We start from the raw sequence: 21,542 nt of genomic DNA on the forward strand, positions 1-21,542 counted from the left end.
CGGCGGCGGGGGGCGGGCGCGGCGGGGAGCGGGCTGTGCGCGCGCGGCGCTCCGGGCCCGGGAGCCGAGGGGCCGGGCGGCGCCTTCCCGAGCCCTCGGGTCCGACGCCGGCCGCCCGCGGGCTGGGTCTGGGCCGGGGGTGGTGGTGCGTGCGCCGGGCCCTCAGGGCCGAGGCCGCGCTCCCGGGGCTGCCCGGAGGGTGGGCTGCAGGCGCCCCTGCAGCCCCGGGTGCGCCCGCGCCCGGCGGCCGGGGTGGTGGGGCCGGGCTCTTTCGCAGCCGGAGCGCGGCCGCGCCGCGGAATCTTTTTTTTTTTTTTTTTTTTTTTTTTTTTTTCTTCCCCTCGTGGCCCCGTTACCCGCCGCCGGGGCCTAACACCAAGTTGTGGGCTCGCGGATCAGCCGCCCGCCAGCCGTGGAAATGTGATAAGAGCCAGACCGTTCGCAGAAGGAAATTTCTGATGCAACTCTCCGCCTTCCCTGGTCGCCTCTCCAAACGCCTGCCTTGCCGCTGCCCTCGAGCCTGTGCGTTATGGAAATTAGGGGTATTCTCGACTTTTGATTGTGTTCGCCTTTTCTTGGGATTGGAAGAAACGCCGACTTTGTGTCATTTGCTCTGACCCAAACGGTGGGTAGCCACAGGTGACTTTGACCCGGTCCTGGAACTCGGCGGCGCGTGAGAAAGGAGGCTTTCTTGCAAAGGTCGTAGCCACTTTCATTCAAGAGAGGTGCAAAGAAAAAGCCCAAACAAGTAGCGCTCGTGAGTAAATATGCATTATTGCACAACTTTCTCTGCGCTCCTGTTTACAAGGCCAGGCCCAGAACACTTTGTTTCCGAAAATGCTGATTCAGCCGTCTGCAGCCCCCGAGGTTCAGAAATGGTGCTCTATTTAACGTTTCGCTCAGTTTTACTAAGAACACATGTTGGTAGCGCAGCAACAGGCGTTGATTGGGGGTTTACGGCACAAAGCTGGTGATTTTTCGCCAGAGTGACCCAGCGTCCCCCTCTCTCTTTCCAAGAGGAGAAATAGGAAGAAGCTAGGTTTCTGTAGAGGAAGATGTTGTGACTTAACGGCAAAGGTGAGGTGTCTGGGGGGTGGGGGGGGGCGGGTATGTTATTAAGGAGAACCTGAAATCAAATGTGTTTCCAGGAATGATTCTAAATGACTGTTTTTTTGTTTTTTTTCCTGTAAAAATCTGAACTCTAGGATTACTGCACATAATACTTGAGTTTTATTGGGAACACTTGAAAGAGAAGGGCCACACAGGCCAGTCCCCGGATTACAGGGAGGGAATGAGGACAGAGTTACACACCCCATAAGTGGCCTCTTTTAATTGAGAAGCCTAGCGCCCGATAGGCCTGTAACGTTTCACAGTGTAAGAGACTCGTTGGAAGCCTCCTTGTTTTCATCCTCGCTGCTGATCCCCGTTTTGCAGGTATGGAAACTGAGGCTGCTGACCCCGTTTTACAGATATGGAAACTGAGGCTCAGGAGGTTAATTGGCGTGCTGGGGTCACATGGCCGGCAAATGATGGAGCTGTCTCCAGGACCTAAGCTTTGGATTATTATTATTATTATTATTTTTTAGTCGTTTGTATTTTATGCTTCTGCATGAGTCCATCTGCCTCTGAAAGGGAGAAGGGGCCCAGAGGAGGTTCCTCCTTCCAGCCACACATCTGGAGAAGTAGGAGGCTCTGTTACCTCAGGGGCCTCCCCACCTTCCAGATTTCTGTCCTGTCGCCAGACCTTCCACTTCTGTACATTTATTTTGGGAGGAAACTTTGGTGTCAAGAGTTCGGTAGGGCAAGTTCTGTTTACGGGAATTTAAACACTGTTTTAATAAAAGCTGTGCATCCCTAGAAGTCATCAGTTGCCCTTTCGCCTGTGGTCTGTACCACTTTTGGGGCAGCGTTGGGCTGGGCAGAATGCCTTTTTCCTTTGTGAGCTGGGAACCCAGAGCGGGGCGGGTTCATGCCAGCTCCTTGTCTAGGGGTCTATTGGTGGTGGCCGTAAGGATCGGAACCCAGGGCACCCCCAGTGACTGCCCCACTGGAGAGAGCCGAAGTCAGAATCTGAGAGTGAGCACAGAACTTGGATTTTGACGGGGTGGCTGGTCTGAGACTTTACAAGGTACAGAAATCAAACTCCAGCTTGAACAGAGGCAGCTTTTGTGCCTTGGGCTTTGCCTCAGAGCTGTAGAAGAAATTCTGGGTTGGTATATCTGATAAAACCAAATGCTTTGAAGGTGGCCTAATTTAAGGAACCTATTTTCTTGGAATTCTATCCGTCTCTGCAGGGGAAGAAAAACCCACACAGCGGTAGGATGTTTTTGAGCCAGGGTCAGAACTCAGAGCAGAGGGGTCTGTCCCATGCAGGGGGGAGGAAGCCGGTGCATTTGCCGTGTGCGCAAAATCCCCGTCTGTTTCTCAGTCTGTTAAGCCAACGTGGAATTGCGTGCGTTCCTGGGGGAAAAAATACTTGCCTTGTCTTTGCACTTAAGTAACCAGTCGTGTTCAAAATTTAAATAAAACTTTTTCTGCTAGCGAAGATTTTTTTTTTCTTTAACCTGTCTTTATTTTTTGCTCAACTATCGAATTATGAGAAATTATGGAAGGAATTAAGACAGTGGAGCGACTTGGTGGGCGAGGCTTGGCAGACAGGGCGCTTTGGGGATCTGGTAACCTACGTCCGAGGTCTGCACGCTCATGGGTGTGGAACGCATCTCATTCTTTCGGGCATTGGCGGGTGTCTGAGCTGTGCTTGTATTTTAGCTGCAGGCTTCTGGGGAGCTGTGTGCTCCCCGCCTTCTCCCTCTGGCGGGGACACCTTTGCCTCCACTGCCCTTCCTGGCTTGGAGGAGCTTCTGAACTCCTCTCCGTGGAACGGGCTTTTGTCCCTGCTCCTGGGGGTCTCGGGGCTCTATTAATTGGAAGGAGATGAAAGAAGGGGAGCATAAAACTGCCAGCTCCTGGAAGGGCTGACCGCTCTTCCTTAATGATGGGAAGAGAAATGGTGTGACTGTCCTTTGAGATGGCAACCCAGAGAGCCCTGTCCCGGCGTGACGGAAGGGTGTTGCAGAGGCAGAACCCCGAGCGGTTCGGACTTTCTGCTTTTGGGGTCTCCCTTTTTGCCCGTGCCGTGGCGGAGATGGCCTTGACACTAAGAGGAGCCTCGCTGGCCCCATGTCCAGGTGGAAACAGGATGCCTGCCGGGTTCATCGCCACTGGGGAAGCTAGAATATTATTCCTGTTTTTCAGCCGTTGCATTCATATATGGACTTGACAGAGACCTTCCTTGATTGTTGAGATCCTCGGTTTGAGGACTGGTTTGGGCCGGAGCTGCCAGAGTGGACGGTGTGTTTTGGCACCTCCTTTGGGAATGGGTGGTGGGGAGGAATCCCCTTCTGCTCTGTGCAGGGGAGTGGCCCGGGCTGACGTTTGCACGAGGACTGCTGCCCCAGTTTGACCCCGGGATCTCCTATTTCCTGGTGCTGCAAGCCTGCTGCGAGTCTGAGCAGGTTAACTAAGCTCATCGGTAAAACGAGAGCCAAAGGTATGTTTACCGCCAAGGGCTCTTGGAGTTGTGTGACCCTCCGCGTAGCGGGTGACACTCAGCGAGAGCTGGGACACGCCGCTTATGTGCACACTCAGCCTTGCCTTTGAGCAGCTTGTGTACTTGATGATCCTGCTTTCTATTAATCCGCAAGGTCTGCTCGAAAGAGGACTCCTCTTCTCATCCCTTTGCCTGCCGGTGCTTGGCGCGTGTTTGCTGCACCAAACCTTGTGGAACAGCGGCCCGTACATAACCTGCTTTGAGCACCAGTCCCTCTAAGGATCCTTTCCTGGCCTGCCTGTAGCACGGCGGCTGGAGCTCCTCACTGGTGGGGTTCCAAGAGTAAAGGTGGGTGGTGGAACGTAGATGTTACCTGGGGGCAAAGCATTTGACCCCAGTGATAGTGAATAGCAGGCATCCGCAGCTCGTTCCCCGGGACCCAGAAGGAGAGAGGCGCAGACCGGGCAGGTGTGCAGGCTCAGCTGGGCTGCAGGGTCGAATGCAGGGAGACCCCTAACCTCAGGCACGCGGGGCCAGGTGGTGTCTATTTTCAGGACCCCGAGGTTGGTTGGTGTCTGGAGTCTACAGGGACACCTAGCCCGGCTGGGGCAGAAATGAGCGTGGGCCCTTGGTCCTGCTGGGCTGACCGTGCCCTTGGAAAACAGCTCTGCACACTGCCCGAGGGCTGTGCCCGTGGGCGGCCCTGCATCTCCCTGAGTCCTGGCTGGGTTTCCGAGCCGGGTCACTGGGCCCGGGCGCCAGCCGCTGCAGTCTTGCCTCGTAATGTGGGCTTCAAAAGCACTTGGCTTGGAAAGAGCTTGATGTGTGCTGGCCCTCAACGTTGCATCATTATTGCCCTTTGGAGCAGACCTGGCAGCTGGGACCCTTCGGTGTCATTGTCACCACAAATAGAACTGCAAGGTGACCGTGCTCTGTCTGGCCCCGTCTAGAGCTATCAGGTGCACCACGCTGGGGGGCCTCTGAAAATACAGAACCACGTGTACCTTTTCTCTCGTCCTGTCACGGGGTCACCAGTGAGGACCTCCCGGGCTACTGACCACAAGTCGCCTGGATCCCTCCTGAGATGCCCTTCGGGGTGCAGAGACCCTGCGGGCGCTCACATCTCTGATGAGCTGGGCCTTTGGTTTCCTTCTTGATTCCCTTGCCTGTCATCCCTGGGAATGTCTCCTCCCCACCGTTTGCGAGTTGAGAACTCCCCTTGACGGACAAACTTAGATCAAGTATCTAATAGTGGTCATTTTAGGAACGCCTGCGTCAGGAAGCTCGTAGTGACCAGAAAGCTGCTACAAACCGAGGAACTTTTAGTTAAGTGACGAAGTTTGTACGCTAGCCTCCTGCGGACAGGAGAGCTCCCTTGGTTGGAGGATGATACCTTGCTCCGAATCTGGGCTCCGGCTTGGAAATCTTGCCACCAGGTGGGAGGTTGAGCTGAGTGATGTGGAGGGCCGGCTCAGCGTCCCCTGTGGGCCAGCGCAGGCTGTGGTGTGTTCCCCAAGAACCTTCCGGCTGCTTTTCCTAGGATGCTGTCCTCTCTTCTCCAAAATTCTGTGGACCTCATGGAAACCCCGCTAGGATGTTTCTAGAGAAATACGAAGATGAGACTGCGGCCTACGTCTCCTCAGTAGTGTGTGGGAGCTTTGGAGGAAGGATAAGGCAGGACGGGACTCCGTGCCCCCTACTTGGACTGTCTCCACACCGCAAGCCTGGCCCTTCTCCCCACCCTGCGGCCTGCAGGGCTGTGGCGGGGACGCAGGCAGCTTCCCCGGGTAGGGCCCCATCCCCTGCTCTCCTGGCCTGCCCCCATATAAGGTTCCTCCATTTGCCGCGCCCCCGGCTTCCTAATCCCTCAGCCCCCAGGACAGACCGTTGTTAAATTTGGTTGGGTTTTGTAATTAGAATGATCTATGTGTATAAACAGCTCCTCAGAAGTAACCAGGCTTAGGTTTTCTCTGTACATATTTATCCATATTTCTAAGCAGATGTCTTCCATTGCTCATAGGATTCTTTGACTTCCCTGCTTGGAAGGTGAGGAGTCCCGACCCCCATCTGTCCCATCTCTGCCCTGCCCTTGTACATCCCGTCTCCCCGCTGACTCTTCTGGCGAGGTGGGCTGGACCATCACGCACTGCTGATGCTCTGGGGGCTAAGCCGTGAGGTTTCCTGTCTCGCCCGACATTGTGCTTTTTCTGGGAGTGCTTTTGCGCTTGCTTGGTAGTTCGTGGACTTAGCACTCCCTGCCCCACGTGGAATCTTCCTTCCCCATCAACCTGGGGGTGCCCTTTGCCTTTCTCTAGGATCCCGTGACTCTTTCCTCGTTTCTTCACACAGTAGCGTGGAGAGCATTCCATGCTAGCCTCCAAAACCCAGGGGCCTGCCCGTTCTTGAGACCTTGTGTGTCTGAAAACATCCTTGTTCTCCTAGCAAAGATACGGGTGTCCAGGTGTAGACTCCTAAACTGGAAATCGTTTTCCCTCAAAAATTTGAAGGATGCCACTGTCTTTAGGCGGGATGGGGTTGAGAAGGAACCTAATCTGATTCTTGATTCTTGGTATGAAATCTCAGTGTTTGTTTGTTTGTTTTCTTTTTTCCCCTTTTTCTCTTTTTTTTTTTTCACGTCTAGAAGCTTCTGGGATTTTCTCTTTATCTTTGTTTGGAAATCCTTTGAAGAAGTGCCTTGTAGGGGGGTCTCCATCTATTGTGCGGGGTATTAAGCGAGGGTCCCTTAAAGCTGGAAACCCAGTTCCTTCAGGCATGGGACATGTTTTTGAATTAGTTCTTTAATTTCCTTTCTTCCGCCTTTCCCTTTCTCTCTTTCTAGAGTGGCTTTTGTTTGTTAGGCTCTGGGACTGGTTCTCCAATTACTTCTGTCTCTTATTTTCTATGTGTTCTGTTGTTCGAAGTTGTGCGGTATGTCAGGCTGACTTTGAATCCTTTCTATCGGATTTTAAATTTGTTTTAATTTTTAATCCCCAAGGACCTCTTCTCTGATTCTTTTCTTTCAGTAGACTTTGTTTTTCAGAGCAGTTTTTAGATTCACTGCAAAATTGAGCAGAAAACAGAGATTTCCTTTGTGCCCCTCCCCGCCACGGACGGCCGCCCCCCCCCCCAGTATCCCCAGCAGAGCGAGGCATTTGTCAGTGAAGCTACAGCGACACTCCATCATCACCAACTGATTATTTTAATCGCCTGACATTCTTGTTTCATAGATATGGTATTTGTTAAATTTTTAGGAGAGTGTATTCATTTTTTTTCTTTTTCCTATGTAGTTTCTTTCTCAAATTTTTACATTATTGTTTTAAAACTTTTCTACACATTTTTGCCTGACTTAGGCAGAAAGCAGAGCCTGCGACAGGCGAGAGCTTACAGGTGTGTTTTGTTTGGCTCTGCAAGCCTGGGGAACCAGGGTGAGGATGGGAGGGAGGCAGGAAGGAGGGCAGTGTGTGACGGGTAGCTTCAGATTGTCCCTGTCCCCCCATAGTTCTGGGGCTGGGGTGGGCCGGAGAGGGATTCGTCTTCCATTCCGTGCCCCCCTCTGCCTGCCGGGCTGTGGGTGCGGGTGCGGGTCTGTGGGTGCTGGTGCAGGCCACGTGGGCAGGCCTTCCTCGTCCACGGGGTCTGTCGGGCCTGTGCCCTGGTGGTCGCGCCGGCAGTGGCCAGACAGAGGCTGAGATGGATAAGGCTGACAGGGTGGTGTCTGACCCAGTCTGCTTGGTACCCCCGTCTTTCGGGTTCAAGGCTTTGCTTGGAGGTCTGGGCCCTTCGCTGCCAGCCTGCTTTCAGAGGCATCCCTGAGGAGCTGACGGTGGGCCTCGGGGAACCGCTGTCTGGCTGCGCCATTGTGTGGAGCGCCCCTGGTGCCCACGGCTCGGGACCTTCTTCCTCGGCTGGCTAGACTGTGTGCAGAGAAGCCTCTTTATTGCTGACAAGGCAGGCTGCTGCAGGCTCTGGGAACATTGGCAGTCCTGTGTCACCTGGCCCTGGCCCACCTGTGCCCAGTGCGGTCCCAGAGGCCCAGAGACCCGCCCGCTGCTTCTGGAACGTAGCCCCGGTGTTTTGGTTTTGAGAGCAGGGCATTTGCCTGGCTGACAGCTTTGGGGGAGGATACGGCTCCAGCTGGTCCTTAGGCTGGAGTCAGTGCTCTTGTTTGGACCCTGCCCTTCCTGGGCTGCCAGAGGGAAATGGGGGTTCTCCTTCCTGACACTTGCGGGCCTGGCTGCGCGCCTGGCTGTTTCTCTGCTTTCTGGCCGGGCGCCTGGCTCTTTTGCATCTTGGATTCAGCTTCCCCTGCTCCACTGGCTTTCTGGCTTAAATGCCTTTTAAAAGATCGCCTTCCTGTGGTCCCAGCGCAGCTGAGTGTGTGTTCAGTGGGTCATTGGGCACAGGCCCGGCTTTTCTGGATCTGCCGTCGGGTGGTTTTACCTCTTGCTCTCCAGCACGCGCCTTTAACTGGGAGCACTGGTGTTTTTTTCGGGGGGTGTGGCAGAGGAGGGCCCTTCTGTCCTGTGCACTCCTCTTCCCCAGGAGGCTGCAGGGCCCGTGAGATCAGGCGGAGGAGTTCACGGTGGGGGTTGCGAGCAGAGGGCAGGGGGTGGATGGCACCCCTGTGCCTCCTTACCGCCTTCGACTGCAGAGGTGGGGTGGGGAGTAACCACTGAGAGCAGCAGGGCAGCCTCAAGTCTGGGAAGAAAGCGGAGTTCACCCCTGCCAATGACTTGCTCTGTGACCTGGGGCAAGTTCATCTGTCTGCACTTTGATTTCTTCTAGAATTTCAGGGCCGGACTCTGTGCCTCAGTTTACCCTGAAGCATCTCCACCGTGGGGGCACCCACTATGGGCTTGAACACTTGGGTGGCGTGTGCCTCACCTCCCAGCGCACAGCCCAGGCCATTCACGATCTGCCAGAACCCTGAGAAAGGCTCGCTGCCCATCGTTTTGGGTCGAACGCTCCGCTTTTGGTTGGCTTTCATGAGGTCGACTTTAAAAAAAATCCTGAGACCACATGGTCCTGGTTGCCTTGGAGCCCCTCCCCGTCGGGTGAATATGTGCTGTGTCTTCACCGAGCCCTCTGGGAGTCAGAGGATCCAAGGCCGGCCGCTCCTTCCCGGGAGCTGCACTTGGTGCTTCTCCATTTGTCTGAACACAGCGCCCCGGTGGGCTCCCCAGCTCCCTGCTCCCTTTCCTAGGTGTGGGTGTGGTGGAGTGGCTCAGTGTCAGAGTCCGCTTCCAGGTGGTTCTTACTGCCCTCTGCAGCTCCCAGCTCTTCCTGCCATGTCCCCGATAAACTGGAGGGTGGCGTGCTCACTGGCTCTGTGGCCTGGTGTGGATTAACTTCTCTCCAGGCCGGTTCAGGGCCGGGTGTGCGCGTGCGCACGCGCACATCCGTATCCCGGGCCTAGCGCACAGCCCGCGCTCCGTGTGTATGGTCTGTTAGCTTTGTGCCTTTGGCTCAAGAGGTAGCATCTCCCTTCCTGCTGTTCTTGCACAGACGTTCTGGAGAGGGGTGGGAGTGATTGATCCTGACGAACCAGACCCGGCCGTCCCTGGTGCTCACCGCCGCCCCCCACAGGTGGAACGAGCGGATGTGCTGTCACGTGTCTGACTTGGGGTGGGCCTGGGATTCCTCCAGCCCAGTCTCCCAGCATGGTCTCACCTTGCCAGGTTGGCTTCCTTACTTCTCCACGTTAGAACACGTCAGGCTGTGTCTGTGGGTGCTAAGGACACCAGGACCTGGTGTTCTGCACAGAAGTTCCCCGGTGGGGACGTAGCTATGTGGCCTGTGCCCCAGCTGGTCTTCCACTCTGTGCGTTCTGCCCTGAGCCTTGTCTCCCGAGCTGTGCACTGTGCGGTCTGTGCCCCAGCCGGGTCTCCCATGCTCTGCGGCCTGCGCCCCAGCCAGGTCTCCCATGCTGCGCGCTGTGCGGCCTGCGCCCCAGCCGGGTCTCCCACACTGCGCGCTGTGCAGCCTGCATCCCAGCCCCGGTTTCCCACGCTGTGCTCTTTGTGGCCTGCACCCCAGTCCCCACAGCCCAGTCTGCCATGCTGAGCGCTGTGTGGCCTGCGCCCTAGCCCCATCTCCCACTCTGCACGCAGCGACCCCGTGTGGTGGGTCTCGCGTAGCCAGTGCCTCACAATGGATGTGAATGCACTGGGGACCAGCCCTGCAGTGTGGCCCCGTGGTCCTCATCCGCATGCTGTTCGGGAAGGGCCAGTCCTGGGTGATCGGTAAAGGCGCTAGTGGTCAGCCGCTCGCTGGTCTTGCTGTGTGTTTTGGTGGCCCAGGGGCTCACAGGGGTGCATATCCTCAGAAGCGCTGCCCCCAACCCCATCTCCTGCTGGCCCGCTGGAGTCCAGGATCCTGTAGCCTCTGGGTGTTAGCTGTAAGCTGTAGGACTCGGTGTTATGTAACCGTTTCTAACTTAATTGTTTACTATGTAACAAGTAATAACTGTATCTAGATAAACCCGTCCACTATCTCTTAGCCAAGTGGTGGGCAGTGGGTCTGGGAGCCAGCTGGAGAAATGAACAGATAAGGGTTTCCAGGGGGGGAAACTGGACCTTTTTCTCTGCTAAGGGCAGATACCGAGGCCTGCCTGGATTTCTTTTATACCTCAGCGACAATATATAGCCGGGTAGAAAAGCCTGGGATAGACACAGCTTGTCACATTGCCCCTTGCTCTCCAAATCCGCCTCCTCCCTGGAGCGAACCTATCTGACGAGTAGGGTGAGGTGTGAGATGTTGGGGAGATTTGACACGCTTGAATTAGCTTAGCCAGTCGCTCCAAACACAGGTGGGACTTCCTTGCCCTCGCTCTTAGAACAGTCAGATCACCTGTTTCACGCGGTGATTGCCCCTTTGATCATCTGCCATTTGTCAGTTGATGGCAGGAGTCCCTGCCAGGCTGTTGACAGAGGTTTTGTTGGAGGTGCCCGCACATAGCAGCTATTGTCGGTAGAGGCTGCGGTCTGTGGGACTGGACGTCTCATTCCCCCCCTGAGCCAGGAAGAAACGGTCGCCTTCCCTCACGGTTCTCTGTAAATGTGAAAGGTGGAGAGTCACAGCTGGGATTTGACGGGTGGTGGACCCGAAGAGCTGAGCCTCGGAGTCTGGTTACAAGTCACTGTGAGACCAGGCCCTGCCTTTAGTCTAATGCATGTCTCTGCTTCTGTGCCATTTGCTGGGTTGTCCCTGTGTGTAGGGGGAGAAGGTGTCACATGCCCACCTTTTAGCCTGGGACCCGCGAGCTCTATGTGTTGGGTGGGGACGGGGGTGGGCGTGGGAGGACTTGTTGGTTTTCCTCTCTGGCACTCGAGAGCATAAAGCTGGTAAAGACCCACAGAAGAAGACTTAGTCCAGATTTGGGGTGCCAGGCAGCCACACGGGGAAGCACGGTTATGGGGGGCTATTAGTGCACAGTGGACTTGGGGCTCGCTGCTGTGCCCCATGCCCCTGAAACAGGGATGGGACTCACTGCCTTGTAGGACCGGGGTGGGGGTGGTGTGTGCTAACTGCTGCCGGACGCAGTCCACAGGATTCCTCGTGATTTCACTGCTGCTTTGACGGGAGGTTAGCGGGATTCCAGAATGGTGGAATGAAAGTGTGAGTTAGGTCGTTGCATTTTCTAAGGCTGTCATTCACTCCTTGAGCCATCGCGGATGCGCCACCTAGACCTGGGTTTCTGAGCTTTTCAGAGAACTTTTTTTGAATTTCTGCTGCAGTCTAATTCACTGATGCTCAACCCCGGTGGTCCCACCAAAGCCAGGCAGCCTCTTTGGGTGTGGACTTGTGATGCAGTAAGAATGCCTTAGGAGGGCGCCTGGGTGGCTCAGTTGGTTAAGCGACTGCTTTCGGCTCAGGTCATGATCCTGGAGTCCCGGGACTCGGGCTTCCTGCTCGGCAGGGAGTCTGCTTCTCCCTCTGACCCTCTTCCCTCTCGTGCTTTCTATCTCTCATTCTTTCTCTCTCAAATAAATAAATAAAATCTTTAAAAAAAAAAAAAAAAGAATGCCTTAGGAAAGTCCGCATGGACCAGAACGGGTGTACCTTCCTTTCAGATGGGAGGTGACGCCCTGATAATGCCTGGGTGGAGGGATGGCTAGGAGAGAGCAGGGTTTTTCAAGTGGTGACCTCTGAACCAACCCCAGGCCTTGCCCCAGTCCATGAGAGCAACTTGCAGAGCTGGGATCTGGAATCCCACATCTTGTAAAGCAGCCAGATGATGCGTATGGGCCCACAGCTCGAGCAGGGATGCTTGGTTTAGAAGTCACCCCAGCTCAGGAGCTGTGTTCCAGGCTTGGAACCACCAGTTGGGTCAGAAACTTGGCAGCTCCCACCTGCCAGAATTATTGCCTAATCAGAAGGTCCAGGACAGAGCACTGGGGGTTGGCGGTAGGGCAGTCTGAACCGTGTGGACCCTGGGCGTCTGGGAGAGCATGTGACAGGAGGCCCTTCTTGTTTCTGTGTTTTACCAGACTTAAAAAAATGCTGGCCCAGTCCCAGGGCTCACCCAACCTCACCTACGCAGGCCACAGAAGCACGCCTGGCAGTTGACATGGCCATACATCACATCCAAAATCAACACGATGCACCGTATTTACTCTTATTTCATAGAATTCATGGGGGTTGGAAATGACTCACAGAGTCCTAGCCCCTCCCAAACCTTCCAAGTAACTGAACCCTTTCCACGAAGGCTTATTCTGATGGATTCGGGAAAAATATTCCCCGTCCCTCGTCCCACGTGGAGTGGGCTTTGCTCCTCCCCAGGCTGGTAGGGGCTGCATTAGGGGGACACGGGGTGCAGTGACTCCCATTAGGGGGTCAGTAGGTGTGTACTGAACCCGTTTGCTTCTCCCTTGCGTTTTGTCCTCTGTCTCCTGGGGCAGGGAGTCCAGGACTGTCCAGAACTTTCCCGGTCTGTGGGGAGCTGAGCTCCAGATGCTCCCGGCTCTAGTCTGCTATCAGGGAGGGAAGGCCGTCCTGAGCGCGTGGATGGGACCTCTAGGTCCCCGCCGGTGCTCTTCCTGCTCATCGTGGTTAACTTCTCTGCGGAATGGTGCTGGCCGCTCGGCTCTGGCTATTTGCCTTTGCCGCCAAGAGGCTGGAAGCTCTCAGCACCTGTTCAGGCGCTCAAGTGGGAGAAGGGCTGTAGGAGTGCGCTGGATGGGTTTGCACAAGGACCCTGGGAGCCACTCACCCAGCAGGTGCGTGCTGCCGCCCCACTCCCCTGAGAATAGTGACGTCCCTGGAGGAAGGGACATTGAGCGGAGGGGTGGCTCCATGATAAAGGAGTGACCCGAACGGATTTTACACTTGTTTTCCTGGAGGGAGCTGGCAACTGTCAGTATCGACACAGGTTCGGGATTAACAGTGTCCGAAAACTGTACTTAAACTGGAACATGCGCGTGAGTCCCCGCAGGATCTCATGATCAGGCCCATTCCAGCTCGGTGAGTTGGAGCCGCACTTCATGTGCTAAGGTCTTCATAACGTTTGTTCCATTCTCTCTCTGGTTTCTTCTCTAAAAATCTCTGAAAAGGCTGCTTGACCCTGTGAGAGGAGAGCTCTTATTACTCATGCTATTACTTAATCTAGGACATCTGCCGGAAATTTTTCAGCCGTTAGCCCTCCGTGATTGTAAATCGCATTCTTAAATTAAGCGTCCACACTTTACTCCATTATTAAGTATTTGCCCAGAGTCCCACTTTGACATTTACTTGGATTCTGTGGGTTTTATTCGGTGGTTTCTCTTGTGTTTCTGATGAAAGAAAATTAAGTTTGAAGACTTTGGAATCTTGCAGGGTCTGGAAGCCCTACCTGTCTTCATTGTAGGAGTGCAGGATTTGTGTCCCATTGAGCTTGTAAGCCGTAGGGCCACAAGCAGTGGGGAGACCCCCTGCCGGTGTCCCCAGCCTGATCTCTGCCCTCTGGGGGAAGGTAGGGCAGGGTTGTCGCTTCCCGTAAGGGCAGGTGACATGGGAGTAGCTTCTGTCTTACTCACTTGGGAGTTTCTGTTCTGTGTGGCAGGCTGCACTCTGGGCACCCGTTCTTCTTTGTTCTACCTTTTGAAAAATTCCCCCACCGAAAGCTTTCCTGGGATCATGGAGCCTTTGGAATGTTTGTCTTCTTGCCAGTGTCTGTTGCTCAGCACAGGCATTGACGGAGCCCACGGGGCTTTGGATGCTGTTCCTTCGTCAGCCTTTATCAAGAGTCTTGTGGTGATGTTGGACAGCCTGTGCTTTCCGAGGGCTAATAGATGCCGCAGAGCTAATACTCCTTGGCCAGATGTGCTTGGAAATGTCGGGGTAGATAAAGCTCGTTTCCCGTGGCAGAACTTTCAGAAAATTCAGTTCCACACTCCAAGGGGACAGTGAATTATGGTGGCTCCAAATTTGGTGGCGGGGGGCACAATACCCTTTTGTGCTGATTGCATCACAGGGCTAGTCTTTTATAGAGTTCTTTCTTAAAAAAAAAACCCAGCTTTATAGAGATACAATTCACATACTACACAGTTTACCCAATTAAATTTAAAGTATACAAGTCAATTACAATGAGTATATGCACAGATCTGTGCAATTTGTGTGTGTGTGTGTGTGTGTGTGTGTGTGTAGATACATGTAATATATATGATACCTAGTTACTATACTCACAGGTATGTGCAGCTAGCATCAGTCAGTTTTATTTTATTATTTTTAAGATTTTATTTATTTATTTAGAGTGTGAGCTGGGAGAGGGAGAGGGAGAATCTCAAGGCTCTATGCTGAGTGCAGAGCCCATCCCCGGGCTTGATCCCATGACCCTGAGATCCTGACCTGAGCCGAAATCAACAGTTGATCGATCGCTCAACCAACTGAGCCACCCAGGCTCTCCGAGCCACCGGTCAATTTTAGAACAACTCGAGACTTCACGAGGAAGCCTCTGCTCTCTGGTTATAATTCTCATTCCGTCACCCCCACCACCCCTCAGCAACCACTAACCTATTTTCTGTCTCTATAGATTGCCCTGTTGGGGATATGTCTCCGAATGGTTTCATATGGTATGTGGTTTTTGGCTTGGCTTCTTTCGTTTAGTATTGTGTTTTCAAGATTCGTCCGTGTTCTGGCAGCTCTTGGTACTTCAATCCTTTTTATGGCTGAACAATATTCTCTTGTATGTATACACCACCTTTTTTGTTTATCCATTCAACTGCTGATAGGTATTCGGGTTCTTACCTTTTGACTTCTGCAAATAGTGCTTTTACAAACATTGGTATACAAGTACCCGTTTGAGTCCCTGCTTTCAGACTTTTTTTTTTCTTTTGGTGCATACCTAGATGCAGAATTGCAGGATCTTATAGTAATCCTGTTTTCAGTGTTTCTGAGGAACCGCCGTACTGTTTTCCGTAGTGGCTGCACCATTTTGCGTTCCCGTCAGCAGTGGGCAAGTGTTCCACTTTCTCCATGTCCTCATCAATACTTGATATTTCCCGATTCTTTATATTTCTGCAGAATATGTTGGTGGGATTTTGATGGGGAGAGCATCGTATCTGTAGGCTGTTTTGACAGTGCTATCAAGTCTTCCAATCCATGAACACAGGTATATTGTCTTATTACGTCGTCTTCTTTATATTCTTTTTTTCAAGATTTTACTTATTTATTTGAGAGTAAGAGAGAGAGCATGAGGGGGGGGGGGGACAGAGGGGGAGTGAGAAGCAGGCTCCCCACTGAGCAGGGAGCCTGACATGGGGCTCGATCCCAGGACCCTGAGATCATGACCTGAGCCGAAGGCTGATGCTTAACCGATTGAACCACCTAGGCGCCCCTAGATCTCCTTCGTATTCCTCTAGCAACATTTTATAGACTTCAGTGTTACAAGTCTTTCACCTTTGGTTAAATCTATTCCTAATTATTGTTCTTGATGCTACTCTAAATGGAATTATTTTCTTAAATTTCATTTTCAGATTGTTCGTTGTATATAGAAAAACAACTGTTGATTTTATATCCTATAACCTTGATGAATTTATTATTTCATTCTAATAGTTTTGTGTGTATATGCAAACTTTAGAGTTTTCTGCATATAAAGTCCCATCATCTGGGAATAGAGATAACTTTAGTTTTTTCTTTCCAATTTGGATACCATGTATTTATTTTTCTTGCCTAATTGCTCTGGCTAGAGCTTCCAGTACTATGTTGAATTGAAATGATGAAAGCAGGCCTCCTTGACTTACCTTTTTTTTTTTTTTTTTAAGATTTTATTTATTTGAGAGAGAGAGAACGAGTGAGCAGGAGCTGGGGGGAGGGATTGGGGGGAGGGAGAAGCAGGCTCCCACTGAGCGGGGAGCCCAACATGGGGCTGGATCCCAGGACTCTGAGATCATGACCTGAGCCAAAGGCAGATGCTTAACCGACTGAGCCACCCAGGGGCCCTCTCCTTCACTTATTCTTGATCTTAGAGGGAGAGCTTTCACTCTATTGGCCTTTGAGTCTGCTGTTAGTTGGGGAATTTTCCTATGCGAAAAACTTTATGATGGTTAGAGTTTCCTTTTGCTCTCCTCTGGATGTTTGGTGTCCTCCCAAAATTCATTACGTTGAAATCCTAGTAGGCGGGGGCCTTCAGGAGGTGATTAGGTCATGAGGGTGGAGCCCTCAGGAACGGGATTCGTGCTTTTGTAAAAGAGATCCCACAGAGCTCTCTAGCTTCTTCTGGCCTGTGAAGGTACAATGACAAGTCTGTGACCTGGAACAGAGCCCTCCCTCGATAATGCTGGTATGCAGCTCTTGGATTTCCAGCTTTTGGAACTGTGAGCCGTAAGTTTGTGTTCTTTATAAACTGTCCACTGTGTAGCACTTTGTTACAGTAGCCTGGACGGACCAAGACATCTTCTGTTCCTAGGTGAGTATATCATGACAGAGTGATGAATTCTGTCAAGTGCTTTTTCTTGGTCAAGTGAGATGATCATGTCGGTTGTTTCCATTTATTCTATTAATGTGGTATGTTCTCTTGATTGGTTTTTGTAGGTTGAACTTTCTCTGCGTTTCTTGAATAAATCCCACTGGTCAGTTGTGTCATCCTTTTAATCTTCTACCGAAGTCTGCTACCTAACAAAACAGCGTTGCGTTTTGTTGAGGATTTTTGCATCAGCGTTCATCAGCGATGCTGGTCTATAGTTTCCTTGGAGTGCGTATTTACTCATTTGACAGAGAGCGAGCGGGAGAGAACACAAGCGGGGGAGCAGCAGGCAGGAGGGAGCGGGGGAGGGAGAAGCGGGCTCCCCACCGCACAGGGAGCCCGACACGGGGCTCGATCCCGGGACCCTGAGATCATGACCTGAGCCGAAGGCAGACGCTTAACCGACTGAGCCACCCAGGCGCCCCAATTGTTAAGTCTTTTGGATGAATTGACCCTATCCTCAGTATAGAATGTCCTTCTTTGTCTTTCTAAGAATTTTCACTTAAAGTACATTTTGGCCGGTGGTGGTATAGCTATATCCCAACTCTCTTTTTGTCACTGTGAACATGAAATAATCTTTTTCAGTCTTTTCACTTGGAACCTGATTGTGTCTTTTGTTCTAAAGTGAGTCTCCTGGAAACAGCATATTGTTGGATTATGTGTCTTTATATTTTTCCATCCTGCCAATCTCTGCCTTTTGGGTTTAATTTATTTACATTTAAATTACTGATAATGGCCATTTTGCCAATCTTTGTGTGCTGGGGGGGGGCGAGTACATCTTACAGATTGCTGTCCTTTGTTTCTCTAGAATCTTCTCATAACTAATGCTTTAAGGAAGGCTACCTCGATGTGAACATTTGTGGAGTAAGTTATATTTAGAAGAACCTTTTACAAAACACTGAAACTTGTATTGGTCGTTAACGATGCTCTTGATAGCATAGTCTTGCGGTTGCTATGCTGGTTAGGGGAGAGGTGTTTGCCTTTTCTAACTGACTCCAGAAACTGCTTGGACAAGACATCCTGCTGCTGCTTGAAAAGGAGGGGGTGGTGGTGGATTCCTGGCACTGAGCTTACCTGGCTTGCCTCTGACCCTGCCTTTGACCCTCAGGACAACCCTGCGAGGGAGGGAGAGAGTCTCCCTTCTATGGATGGGGAAGTGAGAGACCTCCTGGTCTTAGGCCTCGTTCAGGGTCAAGTGGGCATGAGTGGATGAAAGGGTTAGACTTGTCCGCATAGAGCTTTGGATCCCAAGTCCCACGTTCTTTGTTCCCCGGAGAAGGGAGAAGGGAGAAGGGAGAGGTGGTGTGTTCCCACCAAAGGCCCACCTGCTTGAATGGGGACGTGTGTGACAAGAGGAAGGACTTCATCCACGCATGTTGCTTCTTTGCTCTCAGCATTTTAAAGATTCTATTTATTTGAGAGAGAGAGAGCATGTGAGTGCACGAGCAGGGGCAGAGGGAGAGGGAGAAGCTGACTCCCCGCTGAGCGGGGAGCCCCACACGACACTCGTTCCCAGGACCCCGGGATCCTGACCTGAGCCGAAGGCAGACGCTTAGCCGACTGAGCCACCCAGGAGCCCCACTCTCTGCATTTTAGATATCAAAGTCAAATTCATCTCACAGTGCCTGGCACATAGTAGGTCTCCAGCAAACATTTAATTTCCTTTCCTTGGGGGAGTTTTGTAGGAAAGATCCTGGGTTCTTGACAGTCCCTGGTCTTGGATTCAGAATGATCTAGAAGCAGTGAGGTTCAGGAACACAGGCAATACTATTTTGCCCTGTGCTGTCACATAGTAATCCATTTGCCTTTGCTCTCAGGCGTGGTGGCCGCCTTCTAGTTTTGAGTGTGGCCGCCAAGGCCTTGGGTTTGGCGTGGCCTTTTGGAGGCAGGGAACTGATCTTGTACCAGGCCTCGCACAGTTGTACTCCTTTTTTATTTCTCACAATGTTCGAGGTTGTTGGACGGTTACGAAGGTGGAGGTCGTCATCTGAACGGATGTACGTCTGCGTGGCCATCTCACTTAGCCTCCGTTCCTTCTGGTGTCAAGTGTCGGGCACACACGTGCCACTTGAATTCATTTGGCTTTTTAGGTACCTGTCAGGGTCCGTTTGGGCCTGCAGCGGTGAGCACGGGAAGCTCGGGGCACTGGTGTCTTTCCCCTTGCACGGTAGCGTGTCCTTATGGATAGAAATAACAGGCGTTACAAAGGTCCTTGCCCCATTTAGCAGAGTCAGTCTTACGTTCTCCGGTCAGAATAGATCCCCTTTTCCTTTAAGCGTGTGCTCAGTCCTGGGAGGTAATCCTGCAGCGGGCGAGAGAGTGGGGCGCTGTTTTCCCCGGGAGACACTGTGTCCCCCCCTGTCTCCCACGGTGTGTCCCTTCCGGCTGTGGGCTCTGGTCTCCCACATCAGACAGTTTAAACCCAAGGAGAGGAGCAGCTGGGACCAACATTATGGAGAACGTGTCTGGGTGGAGAACTGTGCAGGTGCCCTGGGTGCCCTGAGCGCATCGTCAAGTTCAGGCCCAGGTTTCTCACAGGAGAGGCGGAGGGCAGATGGTGACACTCCGCTTTGCAGTGCAGGAGCCCCGGGGAGGCTGTCCATCCTGCAGAACTCTGCTAGAAAACTGGAAATACTGGACGTGTGACATTTTCTCTCTGACTGTCCCTGTTTGGTGGCTTATTCAGGAGGCAGGGAAGAATGTTCTGAATGCTTCCAGCTGTGCATCTTGCCAGAATCCCACAGGACAGGCCTATGGGGAGCGCAGTTGAGCAATTACTCTTCAGAGGTGACGACCCTTGGGCTCCCCACCTCGGATCTGCCCCCGCCCCCGCAGGGAGTGCCCTCATTTATTTTCATGGCCCTGTCTCAGGTGAACAGTTCTGAAACCCAGTATCATTGTTCATGAAATCTTTCCTGATTGACTGAGTCTCTAAGGGCTCTTGTTCCCCAACGGCCTTGGTTTGCTGTGTGAGCATGGTTGGTGGTGGTGCAGCCTGCCCCGGGGGCATCCCCTTTACCTCCTGGGGGGCTGCTCGGGCCTTGGAGGCTGTGGGCCTCCCAGGTTTGCTCCCAGGACCCGCTTCACACCCTTAAAAGCGACTGGTGACCCTACAGAGCTTGTGTTTTTGTGACCACGCATATTGATCTTTGCTGTTGCCAAAACAGAGACACATTTACAAAATACTTATTCCTCCATAAAAAGAAGAATAAATCGGGGTTGCCTGGGTGGCTCAGTCGTCAGGCGTCTGCCTTCGGCTTGGGTCATGGTCCCGGGGTCCTGGGATCGAGCCCCGCATCGGGCTCCCTGCTCCGCGGGGAAGCCTGCTTCTCCCTCTCCCGCTCCCCCTGCTTGTGTTCCCTCTCTCGCTGTGTCTCTCTCTCTCTGTCAAATAAATAAATAAAATCTTAAAAAAAAAAAACACAATAAATCTGTTATATGTAAACATAAAGGCTATGTCTTAAAAAAATAGCTGTGTTTTCAAATAAAAAGTGTAATGAGAGTGTCATCATTTTACATTTTGTAAATCTCTTTAAGATCCGGCTTAACAGAAGGTGCCTGGGTTCTCGAACCTGCTTCTGCATTCAGTCACATGTCTTGTGGCCTCTGGGACACCCCAGTGTGCACTCAGGAGGGAGAGGCCCTGGGTTAGTATCCTGAAGGTGGTTTTGATGTTGCCCTTGGCATGTGAGGTCGGTCAAGATCAAGGCCCCTGTGAGAGACTGCTGCAGGTGGGGATGCAGATGCGGGGTGCAGCCGGGGTGCTGGGATGCTGAGGTCTCTCCCGGGTGAGGACCCTGTGGCGCATCTCTGTGTCTCTTGTGTCCTCTGTAGCTTACGGACACCCTGAAGACGGCCCCTAGTTGTTGAGCACCAGATGAGGTGGGGAGCCCAGGTCTTCTGTCTTCCGGTGTATTCGTATACTTTCTAGGGCTACAGTATGGACGCGGTGGGGAGATGCTGGTGCCAGCAGCCGGTGCCCCCTCTGTGTGCATTCACTGATGGGTCAGCTTGGGAGTGGGATGTAGATAGAAGCACTGCGCAGCCCGAGTCCAGGGCTGTGAGACCTCGTGGCGAGGGGCTGGCTGCCCAGATCGTAGGGCAGAGCTCCTGGCCACTGTCCTGTTTCCCCACGGGAAACCCAGGTGTCCGCAGAGGAATCCGAGACAGGCGTCACACTGAGCGCCCCCCCCCCCAGAGTGCTTCGGGACAGGAGTGAGACCGGCACTTTGTACCGGCGGAGCAGAAGGTAAGCTTACAGGGGAGAGGGGCAGAGTGACCCGGCTCTGTCCCTCCTCTGACCTGGCCGAGCTGCCTGCAGAAAGCCCGGGGCCCCCTAGCCTCAGCCAGCACTCAGACCCGGAGCCTCGGAGTCGGGGCGGGTGAAGCCAGCCAGGAGCTCACCGTGCGGACAGACGGACTCCAAGCAAAGGGTGATGTGGTCCTGGCTCTGCGACCTGTTTTTCTCTGTCAGCTTACACTTTTTGTTCACAATGCATCTGATGCCAAATGTCCGCCCTCCAAATCTCCAGACACCAGTGGGGGTGTCCTGTAATTCCATGCGGTTCCGACACTGCCCCCCCGCAATGGGCTATAGGGCTCGAGACTGCGCCAGAAAGGGGCCCTCACTTCAGATGCCAGCTGAATCCCAAGCCCCCGTACTTCTGACCAGATGAATATAGAATGGGGATGCAACCCCCTTCTTAGTTTGGTAGTTTGCTAGAATGGCTCATGGAATTCAGGAAGGTACTTCACTTACACTTGTAGGTTTGTGATAGAGGCTACAACTCAGGAACGGCCAGATGGAAGAAACACAAAGAGCAAGGTGTAGGTAAAGGGGGGCGCGTGGACCTTCCGTGTTCTCCCTGGGGGCTCCCAGCACCCCAAAGAGCTCCCGCATCTTGAAGCTCCCTCCCACCCTAAAGGGTGGGGTTTTGTGGAGGTTCCGGTAGGTAGGCACAATTCATCAGCTCATTGGCCATTTGCAGTTAGCTTAGTCTCTAGCCCTGTCCCTTCCCTGGAGGTCACTCAGCCTGTAGCCCCTGTCCCTTC

The 21,542-nt window shown here is 52.9% G+C and overlaps 1 protein-coding gene across 3 annotated transcripts in view; it reads left to right on the forward strand.

Annotated features, from left to right (window-relative positions):
* The window catches only part of GRB10 (growth factor receptor bound protein 10), a 172,074-nt gene that overhangs the window by 644 nt on the left and 149,888 nt on the right, over window positions 1–21,542 (forward strand). The window lies entirely within an intron of this gene.

Source organism: Callorhinus ursinus, unplaced genomic scaffold, assembly GCF_003265705.2.
Source record: "Callorhinus ursinus isolate GAN/ISIS: 27379988/994484 unplaced genomic scaffold, GSC_fseal_2.0 scaffold60, whole genome shotgun sequence".
Classification (NCBI taxonomy): Eukaryota; Metazoa; Chordata; class Mammalia; order Carnivora; family Otariidae; genus Callorhinus; species Callorhinus ursinus.